The following is a 22,304-nucleotide window of genomic DNA, read 5'->3' as shown; positions in this document are numbered from 1 at the left end:
TTTTAAGGTCAAGATCAGGGTGGGATGGGGTTGCTCCCAGGCCCTAGTGGTTCCCGTTTGCACAACCCCCTAAGACTTGCACCTTCTTGCTTCCCTATTCTCTGTACCCCAGCTACCCGCGGGGTCCAGACGTGAGGTGACCAATCGGATGCATCCTCCCCTCCTCGAAAGCAGGATCGGCCCTGACAAGACTACGTGAACTTTTAGGGGTAGCCAAAAACTAGCTGCGGTAACACGGATCCTGGGCGGTTTCTGCAAACGCGACGGTCTAAGCTGCTTCCTCCCACGGTCGGTGGGGAGCCCCAGCCTGGGCCCTCCCGGCAGCCGCGGGGCCCCCACTTTGACTCGCCCTCGCTGCCCACCGCGCTAGGCCTCCTTTCACACCTGATTTAGGCTCCCGCGCGGGGAAAAGGCAACGTCCAGGTGCTGATCGGGGGTGGGCACTTGGGGACCAGGTGCGGAGGGCGCGTGAGGGAGCGGGCACCTCTCATCCCGGGGAGGTTCGGAGAATCCAGACCGACAGACTGAGGTCCGGGACAGGCGGATGGGTGGGGTGGGGGAGGAGGTGGAGCCGCCGGGGAGGGGCGGTGCCGCGGGAGCCGAGCCCAGCCTCCCGCCCCCACCCCCTTCGGTGTCTTAGTGTCGGCGGTGACACAAAAAGCTCCCGCTCGGTGCCGAGCGCCTGGCGGCGGTGTCCGACAGGGGACGCGGAGGGCGGCCGGGCAGGTGGGGCGCCGCCCGAAGGGCCGGGCGGAGAGCTGGGCTGCAGGCGCCGCCGCCGCGCTGCCCGCGCCGCCCCGCAGCCCGCCGCGGGAGGAGCGGGCGGCCGCCGGCCCACGGCGTGCGTCTGGCTGAGCGGGGCGGGCGCGCCGGGACCACCCAGCGATGCTGCCGCCGCCGGTGTAGCGAGCGCCCGAGCGCGCTGCGGAGAAAGGTCAGTGAGTTTCGGTTTGTTTCTGTGCCCAGGACACCTCCCGGCTCGGGCGCGGAGGGAGAGGGGCGCGAAGGGATGTCTGCGCCCCCACGGCGGCTGCAGGGAGGCGCGAAAGGGCAGCTGCCGCCTGGTGTGTTGGGGGTGGGTACCCTTTGGACAGTGAATGGGGTGGCGGGCCCGCTGGAGCCCTGGGGAAGGGAGCGCGGGGTCCGGCGGGTTCGGGGGCGGTGGTCCCGGGAGTTGCGTTTCTCCCCAGAGCTGGCGGAGTTGGGCGCGCGGCTGGGGCGGGAGAGCGGCGCTGGCGGCGGCTCCGCGGAGTCCTCGGATGCCCCCTGGAGCTCCGGTCCCAGGGAGCTCGCCTCGTGCTTGCGCCGCGCGCCCTCGCTGAGCCCCCAGCCCGCACACGCCCGGCTGGTCTCCTCCCAGTCCCCTAGCCGTGCGCTTTCCCCACCCCTAGAAGTTGCCCGGGGGCCCCTCCTGGGAAAAAAGGGTGCAGCGGCTGGCCAGACGTTGGGGGTCTTTTGTGCGGACTACAGACGCCTGGGGCGCTTGCTCCTGGAAGGACAGCGGCAGGACAAAGCAGGATGGACTCGAGGGGTGCTGCTGGAGCAGCGGCGGTCCCCGATCCCGCTTATGGTGGGGGTAGAGAGGGGGGAGCGCTGCACGGGTTTGGAAGGAGTAGAGAAATCAGCAAAACAGAGTGACAGGGACTTGATGAGGTGGCGGACAGGGGCAAACCAAAGAAGGATGCTTGCGAATGCAGCGCTGGTGTGTCTGGGCGGGTGACCAGGCGTCCCGCATTCCCATATGACCGGGTGTACCTAGTGTATGTTGCTCGCCTATCTTTGCCCCCAGATGGTATTCTCCACCTCTCGGATTCCTCTTTCTGAGGGATTACTGTCGCTAGTATAGGCTGTACCACAGGAGAACTTGGGGGCGGGGGAGACTGCGGAGGAGGGGGTGGTTATTTATCCTAGAGAGACAATTAGGATCTGTTACACCCCCTCCTCTCCCCGCCAGTCCTCCACTCCTCCGCCGCTTTCTCCCAGGACACCCAGTCCGAGACACCGCTGGCTGGGGAGGGTGCCTGGATTTCTTTCTGTGCTGCGCGTATCTAACCCTTACTGCATGTATTTCACTGCAGGCTGAACAAAGCTCAGTCTCAATTGTGCTTTCTGCTTGTCAGCCTCTTGCCTCCCAAATGCGTACCATTTTCACTTGATGTCATCACGCAGAAGGGGGTGAAAGGGACTCGGTGACAGATTCAGGTAACCCCCAGTAATTTGGGTAGCCGCCTGGGTGTCTCTGGGTCATTTGGGCCCACGGTGCTGACACAGGGCTGCTTGGTGGTTTCTGCATCAGCATCTCTGTGTGAAGGCGTGGGGGCTGCAGAAACCTTTGCTTCAGAGGAATAAATTGGAAATGACTTCCTACCTTCCTTTTGAAAAAGTCATTGGGGGAAAGGATGCTTTGGGGGTTGTATATTCCACCTGGTTGATGGGAATTTTGATACTGTCAGTACATAGGCAGTGGTATCTGCATGTGGGGGTTGGATAGAAGATAGTGTTCTTATCTATGGTAATTTATTTTTACTTCAGTTTATAGGTGGGTATCTTTGATTGGAAAGGTGCCATGGTAAGGCTGATATTGTTAAGACCGATTGTAAATTTGACCACTGCTCAATTAGGGCATTGGCCAAATGCAGTGACCTTCTTATGAAATAATGCCTTTTCCCCATCCCTTCATTGTAAGAGTATTTGCAAAATCAAGACAGCCAGTTGGCAGTAAGTTGCTGGGAGGTGTAGTGAGGGTTGTTGGGGGACCAGAAAGAACAGAAAAAATGGAGCTTTAGTGAAGTTTCCATTTATATAGCCATGAACCATTAGACTCTCATTCTGCATTTTATCTTTAGGTTTTTGGTTCTTTTCCAAAAACTGGCCTGTTCCTGTTCTTTTCTTTCCAAGGATAGTTCTGTTTTGGTGTCAACTTAACCAGATTTGGGGTTATCTTGATAAAGTGCAATGAAATGTAACCTTCAGACTTATCGGGCACCTTGGCATTGGCATTCTCTCCAAGAGGGCAGAGCTCTGCGCATCCCACACAAGTAGCAGGGAATAAGAATGGTCATGGAAATGCATCCAGGGTTTTCTCATAGAAAGACAGATTGCTGAGGGCCAAAGGCTACTGGAGTGCCTTTTTGCAGTGTAGCAGCAGCAGAACAGCAAATTCCCTTTACCCGCCCTCCCTCAATCCCTTGAAAAATAAAGTTTAACACTTGACAGATTTATCATTCACCTCTAAGGTAGTTTGGTTTTGAAAGGTGACTTTATAAACAGAGTGACACTAGCATTTATCCTCCCCCTCAAAGCACTCGAGAATCACTAGGAGAAGCAGATGAGTTACCCAGTCCCAGCTGAAACAAAGGCCAATGCTGTGGAAAGATGAGATTAGTAATACGGTGCTAGGATAGAGGTAATTTGACAAGTGATTTTTTATGTCAGCAATAATGCACGGTGTGTACTGTGTTGCTGCAAGAATAAAACCCACATGATGGGATAACAGGGAATGTAATAATGCAGTAGAAACAAGGGTGTGGTTTCTTTTTAAATAGAAAAAATAAATACCTCATACACAAAATTCCACATGGGAAAACAGCTGCCTGCACATGTAAATGCATGTCTAAGAACAAAGATAGCCACAGTGCAATGTTAGGTTTCATTGTAGTTTTAAATGATGTACAGTGATAAATCATAATAAAGTGTTGTATTGATGCTTAATTTTTTTTTTTTTTTTAAGAAGGAGGCTCCCCACCCCCAGACGTCTGCTGTGGTGTGTTTAGGTTTAGGTTGGAGGAGCACAGGAAATATTGGCTAAACCTTTGGCTCCTGTGCCTTTCTGTAATATGAATCTACTCATTCACCAGGTGTTTATTGGGCATCTGATAGATAATGGGCTCTGTGAGAGGTGCCAAAGGATGGGGGTGAGGGGCAGAGGCACGAAAATGAATCACCTTCGGGAGCTTGGAGGAAGATGGAGACATGGAACTGGATAGTGATTAGGTTCTGGGGAAGCTAGAGGGGTGAATAGAGTGGAACTGGACTTCTGAGAAGGAGACTGTGCTCCACTGGCCTCTATGTCATTCCCTCTTACTGGGGAACTCTTCTCCCTAGATGGCTGAGACTGTAGTCAGAAGTGTCCTTTTCTTCAGGGTCTTTGGACTTTTCAGCTGAATCCCACAGGAACGGCTAGGCTCCACCATGGTTGGGAGGCCATTGTGTTTTCTTTTTCCCTCAGAGGGGTCTGAACCTGTCTATGCTGTGGGCACCCTCCCCATTTTGAGATGTGATACCATCTCTGCTGTACTTAAATTTTGAAACATATTCTGCTTTTCTGTATTATCAGATTTTTAGAAAACGGATTGGGGGTTCCTCTTATTATTATTATTTTTTGAACAGTGATGTGTGATCAGGAGAGGTCAGTTAAGCTGCAGTAACACCTCCATATCTCAGCACTAAACAGAGTTTCTGTCTTTCCCATTCTGTTTCCAGTGTGGTTGGCAGGTGGGTCCTGCTCACTGTAGTCACTCAAGGACCAAACTGCTGAAGGCTAAGGGTGCTTGGGCTTGGGCAGTCACTGCAGCCCTGGGAAGGAGATGCAGCAGGGTGTCACTCTGGCGGTTATGTGATCCCACCCAGAAGTGAGTGGCACTGCTCCAGCCCAACACCTGTTATAGGACCACACTGAACCACGGTTCAATATTTCTTGCTTGGAAAAGAGGAGAATAGGATACAGGTGAGCAGTGCTAGTGACTTTCATAGTGATCTGGCCCCAAAGAGGCTCTAAAATTTATTCCACAGGGCCCAGTTTAGTGCTTGGAGGCATTGGGTGTTGTACAAGCAATACGTTCACATGGTATATATTAACATGATTGTTAGTAATCTCTTCTCTTTTTGCCTTTGAAGTAGTAGGCCACTAGGTATTTCCAAGGCAGATGCTGGTAGGTTGTATGCCTAGTGTTATATAATAGAGAAGTGTCATGTACAGACTTTCTTTCCCTTACCATCTGCTTCTCATCTAAGACTTCCTGACTTTCTTTGGAACAGCCCAAGGTAGGAAAAAAGTATCAAGCCTGGAGTCTCCCAGGAGGTGGCCTCCACAGCAAAGACCACAGGGCAACAGATGAGACTAGAGGGGGCTGGGTTGGGTTTAGGGTAACCGTGGGTCATCTTGTTAGTTTGATATTTAGAAGACAATTTGAACAAGAGGCTTTTTCTAGTTATAGGACCAATAGAACACCTAGAGAGTTCTGGGTCATTTATGGATTTGTCTGACACCACGTTGGCTATGAGGGTGGTAAGTTTTAAAGACTTCCTTCCTGTACTCCCCTAGAAAGAGTCAGGTGCTGTGGAAGTAGGCATTTCCTTCTTCCAGTAGTGGGTCAGGCATCTGGCAGCTCGTAGAGAGAGAGAATGCTTTGGGAGAGCTGGTCACTTAAATATCTTTGTTCACGTTGAATGAGTGCATGCATAGGTTAGAATATTTAAGATTTCTTAAGTTCTTTAAGCAGGTGCCTGGAATTGAACAGGATAATATTGCTTCTGGCTCAGTAATCACCTCGGTAAAGTCATTTTTATAGGTAACTCTCTAACTAGAAGCAACACGGTAAACTGACCAAGTTGGCCTCTAAGTCCCAGTGACGGAGGGGACAGCAGTATTAATTGAAGGATGCAGAGGCCACCCTCTGGTCCAGCTTCGTTTGTGTGATAAGATATTGCACTCAAGGGGCTTCTGAGTTGGAAGATGAACAGCTGGGAGAAACAGGCAAGACCGTCCAAGGACCACTGCAGAGTGCTGGGGCTGGACTCAGGGTGAGCACAGACTAAGGCAGGAGGAAAAGGAGGCCCCAGGGACTGCTCTTGAAGTATACTTGGGAAGCTCCAAAATTCACTTCTGTATTTTGTGTGGCCTCTGAGTCTCTACCTCAATGTCAAGCTGAAGCTGTCTGTTCAGGTAGAGGGCACTTGTGGCATTGAACATGGTCCCTGGCGCTGCCTGACGCAACATTGCAGCAACTGAAAAAGAGGAAGGATTGGTTTTTCTGCTCCTTCCCCCTGTGGCTTTGCCAGTTACACCCTGTGTATCCCAGCAGTCTGTCTCCTTAATGGAAATCACAGTTTGGATAAAATAAGTCCTTGTTATATGTTCAGAGTTTCTCTGTTTCTGGTTGACTCACTGTCATTGCAGGATCTAAAGAGAGGCCTCAGAGGGTGTGCCAGCCTACCATCTCTCTTGAATGAGTCTCAAGGCCATGATTTTTGGACCTAGACTTCGTGTGGATGTTGAAGCCCCAGCAGTGTCTTTTTTTCTGGAGTGGTGGGGGCTGTTTGTGACCCACTGAGAATGGAAGGGATGAATTGGAAAAGAGAGCTTACTTACCACTGATGTGTTGGTTCCTGCAAAAATAAAACTCTGTGCAAATATTCTGGGCGATAAAACCTACTGTAACATCACACAGGTTTCCTGGGGATTGGACCTTTGTGCGGAGAAGGAGTCAGTCCAATGAAGATGGGTCACTGGTGGGAGCAAAGGAGTCACAAAGTCGAATCTCCAGGTGCTGTTTTCTGTGATTCTGTTTCTACTCCTCCTTCCCATCTCATTCTCACCTACCAGGGAAATGTAACTTTGCTGGCCCAGTTTCCATGTCAGATAATGATACTGACCTGACTTTTCACCCAGGTTCAACAAGAATTGATGAGATTTTCCTAAGAGCTTTTATAGACCTCTAAAAAAGGGGAGCTTTGTTGTTAATGTCGCTGTTTTTCTTGTTAACAGATTCACTGTCCATCCTTTATCGGTTTCCACGTCCCCTTGATTTCCATCTCCACTGCCACATCCAAGCTAAGAACCTTACTTCTTCCTGGGCCATTACAGTGGGCATCCACACCCCCGACTTTCCCACCCCCATTGCCACTCTTAGACCAGGAGTCTGTTTAAATGGTCATTCCCTCCCTGGATAACCTTTCGTGCCTCCTGGATTTGATTAAACTTCTTTCCAGTCTTGACTTTTTCTCTGCCTGACTTTAAAACTCCACATTAGCTGGGATGGTTAATTCACTGTAAGCCCCAAATGCTTTGCATAACCCCTGTCTTAGTTCTAGCGCCTTCTGTGACCTAAAATGTCATCTTTCTTCTTCTCCTTCTATCCTGTTGTTAAAGACTCAATCCAGCTTTTAACTCTTCTCAAACAATTAATTAACTTGAATGCTTAGCCCTTAGCAATCCTTTATTACTCTCTGACAAAATTGCTTCCATTTAATTTCACTCAACATTCGTTCAGTTCATTCATTCATACTCATTCATTCATTCTACAAAGAACACTTGTCATGGAATAGATTGTCTTATAAAATTCCCTAAGGTTGTAGTGTCTTTCTGTTTAATTGCAAAGAAAAGAAACTAATTCAAGCTAGTTCACATAAAGGGAGGTGTCTTGAAAAGACATCCTGGGACACTTTTGTCATCAAGTCACACATCCCAGGAGTCTCAGTGCCTGGGAGCCTTTCAGCCATTGCTCCTCTGGTACCTTCCTTGCTGGGGGAGAGGGTGAGGGGTACAGCAGTCCTTCAGGCAGGAACACACGTTGCAGTCGAGACCTGGAGGATCTCAGTTCCCTCCTGAGCTCCTTCAAGATGACAACTGGATGAAGTTTGACTCTGTTTTGTATTTGCTACCATGTTTATGCACAGGAGGGGCTCAATAAATAATCATTGATGAGTCTTTGACAGCACAGAAAATGATTTTGACCTACTGTGACAAAGGGATGATAGACACTTTAGGCCTATTTCTTTCTTTCTTTCTTTATTTGTAGAATCAGTCCTGGGTTCAATTCCCAGGACTCTTTTATTTTTATTTTGAGAAAGGGTTTCCCTAAGTTTCCCAGGCTGGCCTTGAACTTGCAGTCCTCCTGCTTAGCCTCCCTAGTAGCTAGGATTACAGATGTGCATCACTGGGCCTGGCTGGTCTAAAGTCTTAAGGAAAGTTAAGAAGAGAGAAACTTACTTTTAAGAGCTTCCTCTGCTCACATTAACAATGATTAAATCTTGAATCAAATTTGAGTTCCCAGGCTTCAGCGTACACACAATGGTTGGAAGAAGAAGGTTCTCATTGAAGGTCATTCTAACAAACGAGTTGTTGCTGATAGTCTGTTTTTCAACTTCTGTTGAAAAAAGAAAGAAAAAGAAAAATCCTCAATCCTCCAATCTTCCTTGGTTACATTTTGCAGATTAGAATTTGCATCCCCACCAGGTCACCCCACAGTCTAACAGAGCAGACTGCTGTGGTGACACTTGATATGACCAGGTGACGGCTAAAGCTACCACATCTCCCCTTGGGATTACTACATGGGCATCAATATTTTTGTGAGACATATTTATTTACCTCTTGATTTTGAAATACTCATTCATATGATACTCTTATTTTACGCTCAAAACATTTGATCATTATGGACAGTGTTATTATGAAAGGGAAATATGTCTAGCTGCTTGGAGAAAACAGCTAGGAATACATTAATGCTAAAAACATTCCCAGTTTGAAGGATAGTGAATAGAGCTGAGATAAACGTCTCAAAAACTGTCTTTGGCATGATGTTCTTTTGCAGTTATGTCGCTCTGGGGTAGATTTGCAAATTGCTTCCTTGCAGGCTACTAATATGAGATTAAAAGTGCCAGAGAGCTTGTGAATAAATCTTCATACTTTGGAGAATTTGCCTCTTTGTTTCATGAAGCAAAGGATTACTGTCACTTTAGGTGAGTAGTGGATAATTCAACCATGGAGGTAGAGTCAGCCTTAACTGGGGTGAATACCCCTCCATCTAATCCTGCTCCATGATACTGATACTCCAGGAACCTAAAGTGGGGAGCCTTCTGTTCACCTATGGTGGTAGGTAAAATAACATTTGAAAAACTGAGCGTCGATGAATAAGCCACACATTTGTTATAGCAGTCCACTTTATGCTTTGAATATATCCTTTGCTGTTCTGAAACAGACATGCCTTTTTTCTCCTTCCTGACACCCCCCCCCCCCAAGCCCCAGTTTTCTCCCTGATCTTCTCCATCCTAATCTTTCCTTCCTAATCTTAGGAAGACTCCTCTGAATTACCTCTTACAAAACCTCCTGTTGCCCTTGATGGGCAGAACCCCAGCCTCTGGGACAGAAGTTCTCTGTGTTTCTCCTTTGCTAGCAAAGCAATAAAACCTTTCACTTTTTCTCAGAACCTTGTCTTCATTATTGGATTGGCATTGGGGTCGAGGAGGATTGAGCTTTTCATAACACACTGCATTTGAATATCAAGTGCCAGGCATAATCTACCAATCCCCTTGCTATAGCTTAATGTATGTGTGTAAATTAAATTTTTTTTTTTTTTGTAATGGCAAAGCTAAAATGGGAGAGAACAAAAGAAATGTATCTGAGACTTTTCTCTCAAGTTTTGATTTCTTTACCTTATAGTCTTACTTGGTCCTGTCAGTTGAGTGGTTAAAAACATGGAATTTTAAAAAATGAGATAGCTTTGGGTTTAAATCTCAGCTCTGCCATATGATTTTTAAGTAAATAGGGTCTGACTGAGCCTCGGTTTCTTCATCTACAAAATGAGGGAGAATCGACCTCAATGAGTTCATTGTGAGAATAAAAAATAATTTATATCTGTGTTTAGTGAATGACCCCACGCATCCTAAGCACGAGGTAAATTGCAGCTACCAGTAACTGTGTGCAGTTCTGGAAATATCTGGATGAATAGGCCTGATCTAACCTGAAGAATCCTTTAAGCTAGCCAAGGAGGTGACCACATCTAAATAATTATAGCTTTCAATGTTTATATGGGGATTTATTTTGTATGTCATTGTTATTGAAGCCTTTTCATTGGAAAATCTCTGTGAAGCTTTGCTTAAATGGCTGGAGTCTAAAATGATAGTCCTTTCAAGAGGAAGCGGGAAGAAGCCTGAGGCAACAAGTCTGAGATTTGGAGAAAGCCTGGAGGCAGCTTGAGCTGGTCTCAAGGAAACTGACTCCTGTCTCCTATGGCGGGACTCTTCCCTGGCCAAGTGAAGGACATCCTGTAGTAGACTCCCCCTTTCCAAGGGTCTGTTTTTGTGGGAGTAGGGTAAGCCCCAAATTTACTTATGACCAAGGGGATACTTAGTCATGGAACTTTCCATTTTATAGTTTGTTTGTATGTCTATCTGTCTATCTATCTATCTGTCTGTCTGTCTATCTATCTATCCATCCCAGGGATTGAACTTGGGGAGGCTTACCCACTGAGCCACATTCCCAGCCCTTTTTTATTTTTTGAGACAGACTCTCACTAATTTGCTGAGGCTGACTTTGAACTTGGGATCCGTCTGCCTCAGCCTCCTGAGCTGCTGGGATTACAGGCCTGCAGCACCACGCCTCGTGGGACTTGATGTTTTAAAACCAGAACAGCTCCAGGAAGGGTGGCTGAGTTGGCCCACCTCACCTAGGGATCCTGTCTTGTTCTGAATTCATTGCTTGGCATGGTAAACAGGTGGACATTTAATACCTTCAGAGATAAAGACCTCCTAAGCGAGGGCAGGAGAGAACAGGGTTAGGATAAAACAATCCTTTTGTTTATGAGTCCACATTTTTGGAATGGGACCTTTCTTAAGACAACAACTAGCCTATACACTAAGGGTGCAGTAGGAATGTACAGGGGATGAGATGCTTTAGTGGGTCCCGTTAAGCAGCAGTAAGTCGCTTGCTTGGCAGAGCTGTTGTGCAGGGCTTGGCATGCAGTAGGTACTCAAAGAAGACTTGTTGGAATCAATTCATTCTTCAAAAGTAACTTGGAGGCTGCACATGGAAGTGGGAGGGGCCTCTGAGACCCACATTCCAGTCCAGGCTGGGTTGCTGGTCACTGTCTGGTTTGGACAAGTTTGGGCCTTAGTCTCTCAGGGACCTGCATAGCTGATTTGAAGACATGTCTAGATACACTCCGGATTTCCTCTTGCACTGGTATCTGGAGTGTGTTTGTGGATGAACTTGTGCTCTTTCTTTTTCTCCTTGGTGGAACCACACAGTGCTGGCAGACGAATGGCTTTGTCTTTTGTTCACAGCTAGGATGCTTCTGAAACCTGCTGTCAGCATGATGGTAGTGTGGGCTGGCCTGGGGGCACTGTGTGCACAGTACCTAGTGCTTTCTTCCCAGAGATTCTAGAGGAATTTCCTGCTGAGTCTGTTAGACCAAGTGGGGGTAAGGAGGGAACCAGACCTGGCTCCATATTATTATTTTTTATTTTTTTATTTTTTTTTTAGAGAGAGAGAGAGAGATAGAGAGAGAGAGAGAATTTTTTAATATTTATTTTTTAGTTATTGGCGTACACAACATCTTTGTTTGTATGTGGTGTGAGGATCTAACCCGGGCCACACGCATGCTAGGTGAGCGCGCTACCCCTTGAGCCACATCCCCAGCCCCCTGGCTCCACATTATAGCAGGGAGGTGTCTGCGGAGGGGGATTGATGGAAACTGTTCAGGCAGGCCCTCAGAGGAGCCACAGATTTTTTAGTATTTAGCTGATGCCTCCAATGATAACCCTTTGCATTCTTTTCCTCCTTGGGGAGTGAAACCGTTTATCCAGGGCTGTTGCGTTGTTGCAGGCAAAACCTGCAGCAAATTGCTAGCAACTGCAATTCATTTGTTGGTTGCCAGTTCTGTAACTCATGCACACAGCCATGGAGATAATTGTGAGACATTTATGTCATCCCTCTCTCATGTGATCATTGGGCACACCGAGACACTGTGTTCAGTATGTAGCTGACCAGCCAGATTTCATCACAGTCTATAACTTTACCTATGAAAAAGGTAAATAGCTTGTCTATGGAAGAGGAACCTTTTAGGTAAACAATGCATTTAGTAAATTGCTTTTATTTCTAAACACAACATTGTTCAATAAGTTCAAAGAGTTAGCATTTCTCTGTAGTCAGTAGTTTCCTTTTCTTTCCAACAGTGGAGTCAGATCTATTAAAATAATGGTCCATACACCTTTGGGTTTATTAAAAACATAATAAATAAGGGTTTTGAGAACTTATATCTCAAAGCAGTCACACTACCCTATGAGATGCTTTTTAATTTATGAGGAAGAATGTCTTCATGAAGAAGGAAAAAAGAAGCTGGATGTGGTGGTGCATTCCTGTAATCCCAGTGACTTGGGAGGCTGAGACAGGAGGGTTGCAAGTGTGAGGCCAGCCTCTGCAACTTAGTGAGACTCTATCTCAAAATAAAACACTGGGGGTGTAGCTCAGTGGTAGAATGTTTGCCTTGCATGTGCAAAGGCCCTGGGTTCAATTCCCAGTATTGGGGAAAAAAAATCAAAAACAAAGGAAAAAAGAGTCTGTCAGTTTTTCACAGCCTATTTCACCTGATTTGTGGAGCCTGTCCAAAAGGATGTGGCTATCCACAGACAGTTTGGATTCCTTGTAAATTAGGAGGACAGTGATGATCAATTTTGCAGTGTAAACCTGATTCAGCCTCGTTCTAGTTATCTCTTTCATTTGATTCTGTCTTTGACTCTTTCCAAGGACAGTACCCTCAGATCCTGCCACCCCTCTTAGTAAAGGTGAATGTGATTTCACTTCGGCCCAAATCCTGCCTGACCTGGATGTCCCACCTCGTCCTGCTGGGAAGCAGTTGGGAGCAGCTCACTGGCCTGAGTTCCTGAGTCTGCGTCCCTCATTTTATTGCTCCCTTGAGATTCTGACTTGTAAAGAAACAAATTTCTTCCTTTTATGAGGCCTTTTAGTGCCAGGTGACTGGTGTTGTTCGATATAATCTATAGCACTTAATAGCTAAAGACACTTTGTTTTCCCAAAGCTGATCACCGTGGAAACAAGGAACCTAGAGACAGTGATTGGAGGGAGGAAGAGTGGGGGAAGGGAAGGAGGGTGAAGAGTTGTATAGGAGTGTGGTATTTTTAAAGTTCACTTTTAGCTTTAAAATTAGGAATGACTGCTGTTACGTGGTGATGCTGGCTTCATAAATAGAAGCATCTTGCTCAGAGCAAATTGAGGTTGCTCATTAATATGTTCTAGAATGACATGGAAGGTCATCAGATAATCTCCTTCCCATATCATGTTGGATCCTACAATAGTCTGAGAGAAATTTGGGGAAGGGGATAAGGAGATAACTGTGGTGCCAATGTAAGAGACAGTGTTTATCACATGCTTCAGGGTCTTGAGCACATCAGCTGGAAGTGCAGAATGTGGAAAGACCAGGGAACTTAGCCCAGGTGAAGCTGCGGGTTTAAGCTGATAGTGAAACTTTAAAAAGTTTAGGCGGGATCTGACATGTTGGCCTGTCTTTGGGGAAAAAGGTGGATGGTTTTGGTCACTCATCTTCCTGAATCTGGTTGATACTGACTTGGAGCAGCATGGTTTGAAAGCATTGGTGTGCTTTTGGGTGGTTTGCAGAGATTCAGCTATTCCCTGTGCTTTGCCCTGGGCCCACCGACTTAGGCCTCTGTGAAGTCTGGTGGCCGTGGACTGTTCTGGAAAGGCCACTTGAGTGGAAGCCCGTGTATGTCATGTTAGAGATTCCGTCAGATGTGGGAGCTATGACTTCTATGAACACTCTGCTAAAAGACTATTTGAACAAGATAGCGTCTTTACAACTCTCCTCCTTTAGTGATTGTGTTTCTCCTGTAGTAGAAAGTAGAATAAATCCTGTCCTTGCACATCCCCGTTCCTTTGTTCATGCAGTTCCCTCTCCCTGGAACACCGGCTCTCCCTGGGCTTCCAGTGTGCAGGTGGGGGGCTGTGGTCTGAGCCTCCTCCAAGGCTTCAGTCGCCTCTCACCGGCCTCTGGGGCCTCCCCTGCTCCCACAGGCAGAATTATTTTCCTTGCATTTGCTCTTTTTGGTCCCCTTCCCCCTGCGTGTGGTAATTCTGCATATGATTGTTTCCTCTGCTTCACTGTGATTTCTCTGACTGTTGGGATCTCGGCTTGTTAAGAGTTTGGATGAAGGAAGGAAGGAACAAACAGAAGAATGAGTAACTGTTGACCTGGGATTGATGACCTGTATGTTAGTAGGAGGTGACGGTAGAGCTGGGCATGAACATGTATATAACGTAGCGGAGACTGGCTGGATGCTCGCCAAAATCTCAGCATGTTAACATCGGGGCCGGGTGATTCTTTGTTGTGGGAAGACTGTCCTGTGCCCTGTGGGATATCGAGTCGCATTCTGGACTCCACCCACTAGATTCCTCTTGCCCCATTTGGACAATCAGAGATGTCTCCAGACATTGCCAAATGTCACTTAGGAGGTGAAATCACCCCCATTGACAGGTGCCGAGCCAGACCCCTTTCTGCATCCGGGTGGGGCCGTCTGACCTACGCTCACCCATGGGATGTGTGTGGAACAAGAGGCAGTTTAGAGTGGATGGCTTTTCATGCTTGTTCTCCTTCAGATCTGCTGTCCAGCTGTGTATGGGTGGGGAATCTGGGGGATCTCCTGAGACACAACATGGATGAGGCCTGGGACCCTGGGTGACCACGGGGAGCAGAACCTCTTTTATCAAGCTGCATTGGAATGCAGTGTGAGGAAGAGATAAACCATTCTTGTATTAGGCCATTGACCCTTCGGAGTGTTCATGTTAGCAGCCAGTCTACTCTGCCTAACTTTGACTGACACTTGGGATAAAGTGACGATGCTAGTCAGCTTTTCATTGCTGTGGCCCAAGCACCTGATGTGAACAACTTAAAGAGGAAAGATTTATTTTGGCTCCTGGTGTCAGAGGTCTCAGTCCATAGTCAGTTGGCTCCATTGCAGAACATGGAAGAGGAAGAGTGTGGCAAGGGAATGCCGCTCAGTTCATAGCAAGCAAGAAAGGAGAGAGAGAGAGAGAGAGAGAGAGAGCGAGAGAGAGAGAGAGAGCGAGAGAGAGAGAGAGAGAGAGAGAGAGAGAGAGCGCGAGCATGTATATAAACCGTGCAAAAGAGAGTAAGGGGCCAGGGACAAGAGGAACACTTCCAGGGCATGCCCCAGTGACCTGCTTCCTCCAACTAGGCACTACCTCATAGTTCCCACGGCATCCCCATAGTCCCTTCAACCATGGTAGATGAATCCTTTGAGATCTGAGCCCTCATGATGCAGTCGCTTCCAAGGCCCCACTTCCAAAACTCACTGCACTGGGAACCAAGCCTTCAGCACATGCACCTTTGGGGAAGATTCCAGATCTGAATCAGAACAGAGCCCCAGATGAAGCAGCCATGCTAGTATTTCAGATATAAGGAAAGCTAGGGATTCCAGCCATGAAAGGACAAAGAACAGATTGTTCTTGTATAGCATCCATGTTTTTACTGTATTTCTTATAATTTCCATATTGTATAAAAATTAAGACAAAAATGATAAAATGTGAATTTGTTACTCCTAACACTAATAATTTTGACATGTGAATAATAAGCGCCTATGAGCTTTTAATATTTTTAATAAAAAGCAGTAAAACATACGAGCCGTTTTTATTTTACTGTGTATAGGAGTGAGTGGCACAAGATCAAGTGGAGATATTTGTGACCATGTATGTTTGATACATTTTAACATTTTTCTGGGAAAATAACAGATGTTGATACCCTGCAGCCACAGCTGTTTCCTACACCATTAATAAATAAATCACTGTAGGATGCCATGGTCTTTGAAACAGACTCTTACATGCTTAGTCCAGCGGAATGCTGTGGATTAGTGTCCTTTAAAAAGACTGAACAGAAAAGCTTGCTTATCAGACTAAATTCAGTGTACAGTTCTAAATTTCTTTTGCAACAAATAGTTGTATTTGTGGTGTGTCTATGCAGAGCCACTGACCAAAATGCATAAATCAAATGGTTTCCTTTGGTGCCCATCTGGATGATGACAGCAGAGCTATTTGTGGGGGACAATGGCTGTTTGTGGATGACCCCTCCCAAGGCTGAATGCTGTGCATTGGGCTCCCTGGTCTCCTGGGCCTGCTCTGTTCACAGGGCATTTAGCGCATTGTGCACAGGGCCACCCAGTGCATTTCACGGTGCATTTCAGTCCAAAGCCCTGCCAGGAAAGAGAATGAGTGTGGCTCTACAATGATAAGATGGTAATGTCACAGGTAAAACCCTGCTAGGCATCTCACCTACCACATATTTCATTCTAGAGGTATTTTCCCCCAGTATAAAACATTTTCATGATGTTACAAATAAGAATAGCTAAAACTTAGGACACCAGTTATACGTAAGGCCCAAAGTGCCTTTTGGATATGGTGTCTTTAGTGGTACCGGTTGATTGAGGACTATATCATCAAGAAATTCTTCTTTGTGTATCCTGACTACATCTTGGTAGCTGAAGCTTGTATCTGTGCAGTCAGAAGTCCAACATCTCAGTTCAGTTATCACCAATGGTTTAGTTTTATGTGTCTACTGTGCCAGACAAATTGATTTGGTGGGGAGGAGGGTGGCTGAGGATGGAGCCTAGGGCCCCAAGTACACTAAGCAGGCGTTACCACTGAGCTGCACCCCAGCTCAGCTATCTTGATTAAAACTTCTAGTCACTTAAGGTGCTGCTAAAATGTGGCAGCAAGCAAGCTGCAGCACTGGAGCAAAGATCTGTGCACTTGGGCCTTTGGTTTCATTTAAGATGTTAGGGTATGGGGCTGGGGTTGAGTGCTTGCCTAGCACATGTGAGGCGCTGGGTTCCATCTTCAGCACCACATAAAAATAAATAAATAAAATAAAGATGTGATAAACTAAAAAACTAAAAAAACTAAAAAAAAAGATGTTAGGTATGTTTCAGGAACTGAAGTAATGCTCAACCCAAAATGAGTATAACAGTAGCAGAAATATGAAATCAGTTTTTTAAAAAAAAAATTCTAAAATTGAATTAGACAAAATTCACTTTGTGTGGTTTGAGGAATGATCATGAGTGTACAGAATGAAACTCTGCTCATCAGAGTAGATATGGGAAATACTCAGGGGGAGGCAGGAACTTTAATTTTCCTTTTGTGAGGTTTGTTTACTAATAAAATCTCAGCAGCACCAGCTTCATAAAACTCTCAGCAGTGAGCACCAGTTAGGATCTGCCATCCAGGACTCAGCCTGTTCCATTTTCTTAGAAAACAAGGCCCCTTTCCTTGAGTCATTGAGAGAGATGTTTTATTCCCCCAGATGATATGTTAGGGTGGACTGATGTTCAGAGCTGACTTTTGAATAATCAGAGTTCACTATGCTGAAGAAAAAGAAGCCAGGGGTAACAGTAGTTCCAACCAGGTTTTTAAGTATGGAGACAGCAAAATTTGGAGTCAAATATTAAATATCTTTAGTATTTGTGCTTTTGTAAGTTAAAAAAAAATGCTAACAGGGACTTGGTTACAACTAAAACCCAGAGCATTTTGTGAAGCTTTACTCGGTAAGTTACCCAGTTTATTTCTCACAATAATTTAGAAGTTTTTTTTTTTTTTTTTTTTGAGTACTGGGGATTAAATTCAGACCTGACCACTGAGCCACATCCCAGCCCTATTTTGTATTTATGTATTTATTAAGCAACTTACTGAGTTGCTTAGTGCTTTGCTTTTGCTGAGGCTGGCTTTGAACTTAGAGTCAAGCCTCCCTAGCCTCTGGGATTATAGGTGTGCACTTACCATACCTGGCTAGGAGTTGGTTGTTTTTATCCTTGTTTTTTGGGGTGAGCAGATAGAACACAGTGAAGTTCAGTAGCTTGCTCAAGGTTGATCTGATAGCTGTCAAAACTAGGATGAAAACCTAGATTGGACCAGTAGTAGCAAGGACATGTAGTCCACTACCATACAGGGATCTCCCAAACTCTGCAGTAGTAGTCATAGAAAAGTACCAATAAGAAGAAGTTGCTATCAGAAACAAAATAAGTTAACGGGAATCTTTAGTAAGTATATGTTCACTGTAAATGAGAATGTAGTATTAAAAAGGACATACTAAACATTTTGGACTCTTAATTCCAGCCACTCTTTGCTATAATAATAATAGAGTTGTAATTAATTATCTTACTGTGATAATTTTGTTTCTAGACCAGAAATTCATCTGGAAATTATAATGTAACAAATAACTGCCCAAGGGCAGGGGATGTAGCTCAGTGGTAGAGCCCTTGCCTAGCATGCACAAAGCCCTGGGTTCAGTCCCCAGAACTGCAGAAACAAAACTCAACAAAAGGTTATGAAAATCGGGATGGTGGTCATTATACCAATGACATAATTGTGGAAGTAGAGAATAATGAGGTTATTCTGAGGGGAGCCTGCTTCTGTAGACTGTCGTGCTTTTCACATGCAGAGCACACCAGCTGGGAAAGAGGCCTTATTATGGATTAGTGATACATCAGGGCAGTGGGTGGGGTTTCAGGAATATTTTGGAGATTAAAAATTGGACAACCAGGGTTTATTCAGAATTTTTAGCTGTTATCAAGGTCACCTGCAATATTTTTGGCTCAGAGGGTGAGTTTTCCATCCCTAACCGTTGTTCTGGGGAATTTCTGTGGGACAAGGAGTGACTTCAGCTATCAGCTTTGCTGCCCTTCTTGAGGTCTGCCTCACAAGGCGCTTCACTTTTTGCAGTAGGGAACTTACTGCCTCCCAAGTACATCGTTCCCATTTTATGGTTGGGAAAACCTGCAGCTAGGAGAGGTCCCTTGGCAGACCAAGGCCTGTGCAGCTTTGAGATGGGCCCTGAGTCATGTGGGCCCACCGGCCTGCAGGGAACCTGTGATTTTACCATCAGAGAATCATTCATCTCTTGGTTGGTGGGAACAGCATGGAGTTTGGTCTCCTGATGAGCTGCGGGTGAATGCCTTTCCTGCTGATTATCAGCAAGTGACTGTTGCTGAGCCTCTGCTCCCCATTTAGGATGAGGCCAGTGATGCGAATGTTGGGAGGTCCTGGCAAAGGTGAGTGCCCGTACTTGCAGGTGCCCAGTGCTGTTTTGAGTGTCATTTTCCTGAATTCTAGGAACAGTAGTCTAAGGTAGGAAGTGGAGGCAGCTCTCCCCCACCCCCAAAATGAAATGATGGGTCTGAGGTCACAAGATGGTGTGTGGACAATTCTGTGGAAATTATCATTTCCCTTCTTGTTTTTTTTTTTTTTTTTTTTTGCCCACAAGTCCTGTGCTGAAATGACAGGGTCTGTGGGAAGGGTAACACACTCACCTCCATAAGGTTGCAATTATTTCAATAGGTATTGATCAAAAAGTAGCTGATTATGTGAATCATATGTTGAAAGGCTCCTCTGGAAGAGGGTGCGGGGTCTTAGGAGAATGGCGCCCAGGATGGGGGTGTGGGTTCTGATGGAGGGAGCAGACGGGAACATTATCTCTGCAGAGAGGCTGTGCCAGGACTTGGGGTTGGGGGCTGAGGAGAAAGGAGGGGATGGGCCTTGGAAGGAGGCAGGGAACTGAGAGAAGGTGGGGCATTGATTCCCCCCAAGCTTTTTGCCTAGGACTGGAACTGGCCCCTTCCTTGGGCTTCACTTTTTTTCTTGGACCCAAAGAAGTGAGATCTACAAACCACGGTAGGAAAACAGAACTTGGTACTTTTTCTTTCTTGGTTTACCTTAAAAGAACTCTTGTGCTTCTCTCCATGTCTTAAAACGGGAGAGAGAGAAAAAAAATGTCTTGAAGCTAAACCAAAATGGGTGGAATTTGGGCCAAGATGCAAACACTGTAGTGGGCTTTGAGTCACTGAATTGGCAGGGATTTGGAGTCTTTTCTGTAGGGACAGACAGCAGGGGGGTGAGGTGACAGGCGTAGTCCCCCCTTTCTTCCTGGGGTGGAAGAAAACCAGTGCAGGCAGGAGCCCAGAGTTTAAAAAAAGCCACGTGGGAGATGAAGATGGGAAATGCTTCAGACAAGAAGATTTACCCAGATGCGGTGCTTGTGGCAACTTACAATAATAAATCCCACCCCCAGAAGCTATGGCTCCTGCATCTGTTTCTCTTTGGAGAGGGCAGGCCACCCCGCAGCTGCCCTGGAATTTGACTACCCAAGACTTCCTGCTGTTCTCTCTGTGCCCCGCCCACTCTGCAGCTTCTTTATAATCCTGAAAGCAGGGGATTAGTGATAAATGTGGGTACAGTAAAATCATATTTCCATGTTTCCAAATTATTTCTTTGCAAAGAGGGCGAGGTTTGGAAGAAATGGGAATACCTTTGTAGGAATAACAACATACTTGGTGAGTTGGTGGACTCGCCCATCTTTTCCTCCATGGATTGATTTCAGGGTGAACGAGGCTAATGTATAAGCCTTTATCAGAAAATACAAATGCTTCTAGTAAATTTTAATGACACTGTTAGTCCAAAGGACATCTGCCTATGAATGTTCTCATTTTGTCTTTGTGTCGTTCTTGTGCCAAGTTCATGGAAACATGGAAGAGAGGTAGTTGGTGGTTAAGTGGCTGAGGTCATGACTGAGGTCATGAAGATGATCTGTTGCCTGGTGTGAGCGTGTGTGCACACATGTTAATAAACATGTGCGTGAGTGTGTGTGCATGCATGTGTAAGCGTGTACGTGCCTGGCTGTTCTTCTCATGAGAGTCCTTGGTGCCAAACTCTGCCACACCCTTTAGTGAGGTGTAAGCATGAAGTAGACCTAAGCAAACTAGTTTGCGTGACTTTGTCAAGTGAGTCTCTGAATGATCACCCTCATGCTGTCTCACAATTAGTTCCCTCCAGTGACAGAGTCTGGTCAGGGTGAGGTGACAAGTGTCTCTGTGGGGCACACTGGATAGGAAGTTGGAATCATTTTTCTGTTTCCCAAAGGATGACTCTTTACCTGAGACCAATGAGTTCCCTGAAAGTATGCCTGGAAGACGGTCCATTAAACCTTCTGGTGATCGTTGAGATAGTTGAGACTAGGCCTGACTTTAGCTCGTCCTTCTTAAGAAGAAATGGTGAACTTAGAAGATTCATAGAACACACAAGATTCCCCACAGGATGTTGGAAGGCTGCAAATACCTTTCCTGAGAACCTGAAATGCTTACGGAAAACCTGCCTTCATACAGTGAATGTGTTTTAGTTATTCTGTTTAATCATTAACAAGGGAACCCTGAGAACCTTAAGTGTAGGCGATTTGTTATCAATTCTGTTTTCCGGCACATGTGAAGTTTGTGGATTGTTGATCCACTTCTTGAAGCTGCCTTTGTCATGACTGTTCTTGACTTTCCTACCCAGTCCTCTCTGCTCTCCATCTTTGTTGCACATAACTACAAGACAAAATACTAATTTGTGCTTTTCCTTCATTTACTCCACGACTTTGAAGTTCCTTCTGGAGCCCATACGTGATCTAGTGGCCTCTGGTGGCCTTGCCAGATGCCCTCTGCAGTGAGTGCCCTACAGGGCCAGCTGAAGGGCAGTTGGGTGCACCTACCTGTCTTCTCTCTAAGCTGATACTGAGCAGGAGTAGCTGCCCTAGAGACTTTGAGAAAACTGGAGGAAGGAAATATAGGAGAACATTTCAAAACTGTTTTCCCTGGGAGAAACGGTCTAGCTCAACACAGGTGTATGTCATGCCGTAAGCCCACAACCCTCTCGGGCCAGCCTCGGCAATCTGTGGCTCATTCTGCATGTGGGTGCTGGCCCAAGGAGTGACAGAAAACCCTGCTGCGTATGTGACCCGGAGTCACCTTGGACAGTGTTGGTAAAGAGGATCTGGTGTCTACATCGCCCCTAGGAGACTCAATAAGTTCTAAAGAGGTGAGAAAAGTTGATTTACGATGTTTGTTGTAGCTAGCATATTAGTTTAAGGTTCAGTTGACATAATAGGGGAGCTGTATTTTTATGTGCTTTGTGTATTTTTATAGTGCAAAGGGGTTCTTTGTAGAATTAGTGTGCACCCGGACATTTGTGGCCATCATATGAGATTTAGGAGCAGTGTTTTACATTTTAAGTGATTACAGTAAATTCAGTTGTCTTTGTTCTTCCTGCTGCATTGCTGGTGATATCTGGGTTTCCTGGATGCTAAGCTCATTCATGGTCAGAAAAGTGTCCCTGATTATTGAGGCTGAGGCTATGGAGACTCCAGCCTGGTTGTGGTTCACCCTTGCAGCTATCACTGCATGGACGGTGGGCACTGTCTCCTTAAAATGAAAAAAAAAATCCCTAATTTTTTTCAAATGTCTCTTTGCTCTCTCTCCCCCTTCTCTTCCCTTCCGGGGAACAATAAAAACCAGTCTAGTTGAAGATGCAGTTTGTTGTCTCTTTGCTTTTGTAATGCATTGGTAACTCTTGAGTTCCCACCCTGAGGATTTTCAGAACAGGCTTGCTGCCCAAGCCCAGTAGCCAGCAAGCATCTACACATTACCTCTCGCTTGGTTGATGCTTGATGGGGGAAAAATAT

General features: G+C 46.1%; 1 protein-coding gene across 2 annotated transcripts in view; it reads left to right on the top strand.

Annotated features, from left to right (window-relative positions):
* The first annotated feature begins 801 nt into the window (after positions 1 to 801).
* Rnf152 (ring finger protein 152) overlaps positions 802 to 22,304 on the top strand; it is a 70,497-nt gene continuing 48,994 nt past the window's right edge. The window contains exon 1 of one of the 2 annotated variants that reach the window (XM_046428192.2): positions 802 to 934. The gene's annotated coding sequence lies outside the window, so the exon portion shown is untranslated. Of the gene's footprint in view, positions 935 to 6,449; positions 6,546 to 22,304 lie in introns of those variants that run through there. The other variant, XM_058573862.1, reaches the window with a different exon arrangement.

The sequence above is a fragment of the Marmota monax genome, unplaced genomic scaffold (assembly GCF_021218885.2).
Source record: "Marmota monax isolate L192 unplaced genomic scaffold, Marmota_monax_Labrador192_F-V1.1 WCK01_AAM20220418_F8-fsc00201, whole genome shotgun sequence".
Taxonomy (NCBI): Eukaryota; Metazoa; Chordata; class Mammalia; order Rodentia; family Sciuridae; genus Marmota; species Marmota monax.
Note: the sequence above shows the minus strand (reverse complement) of the source record. Positions and strands in the feature narration are given on the sequence as shown.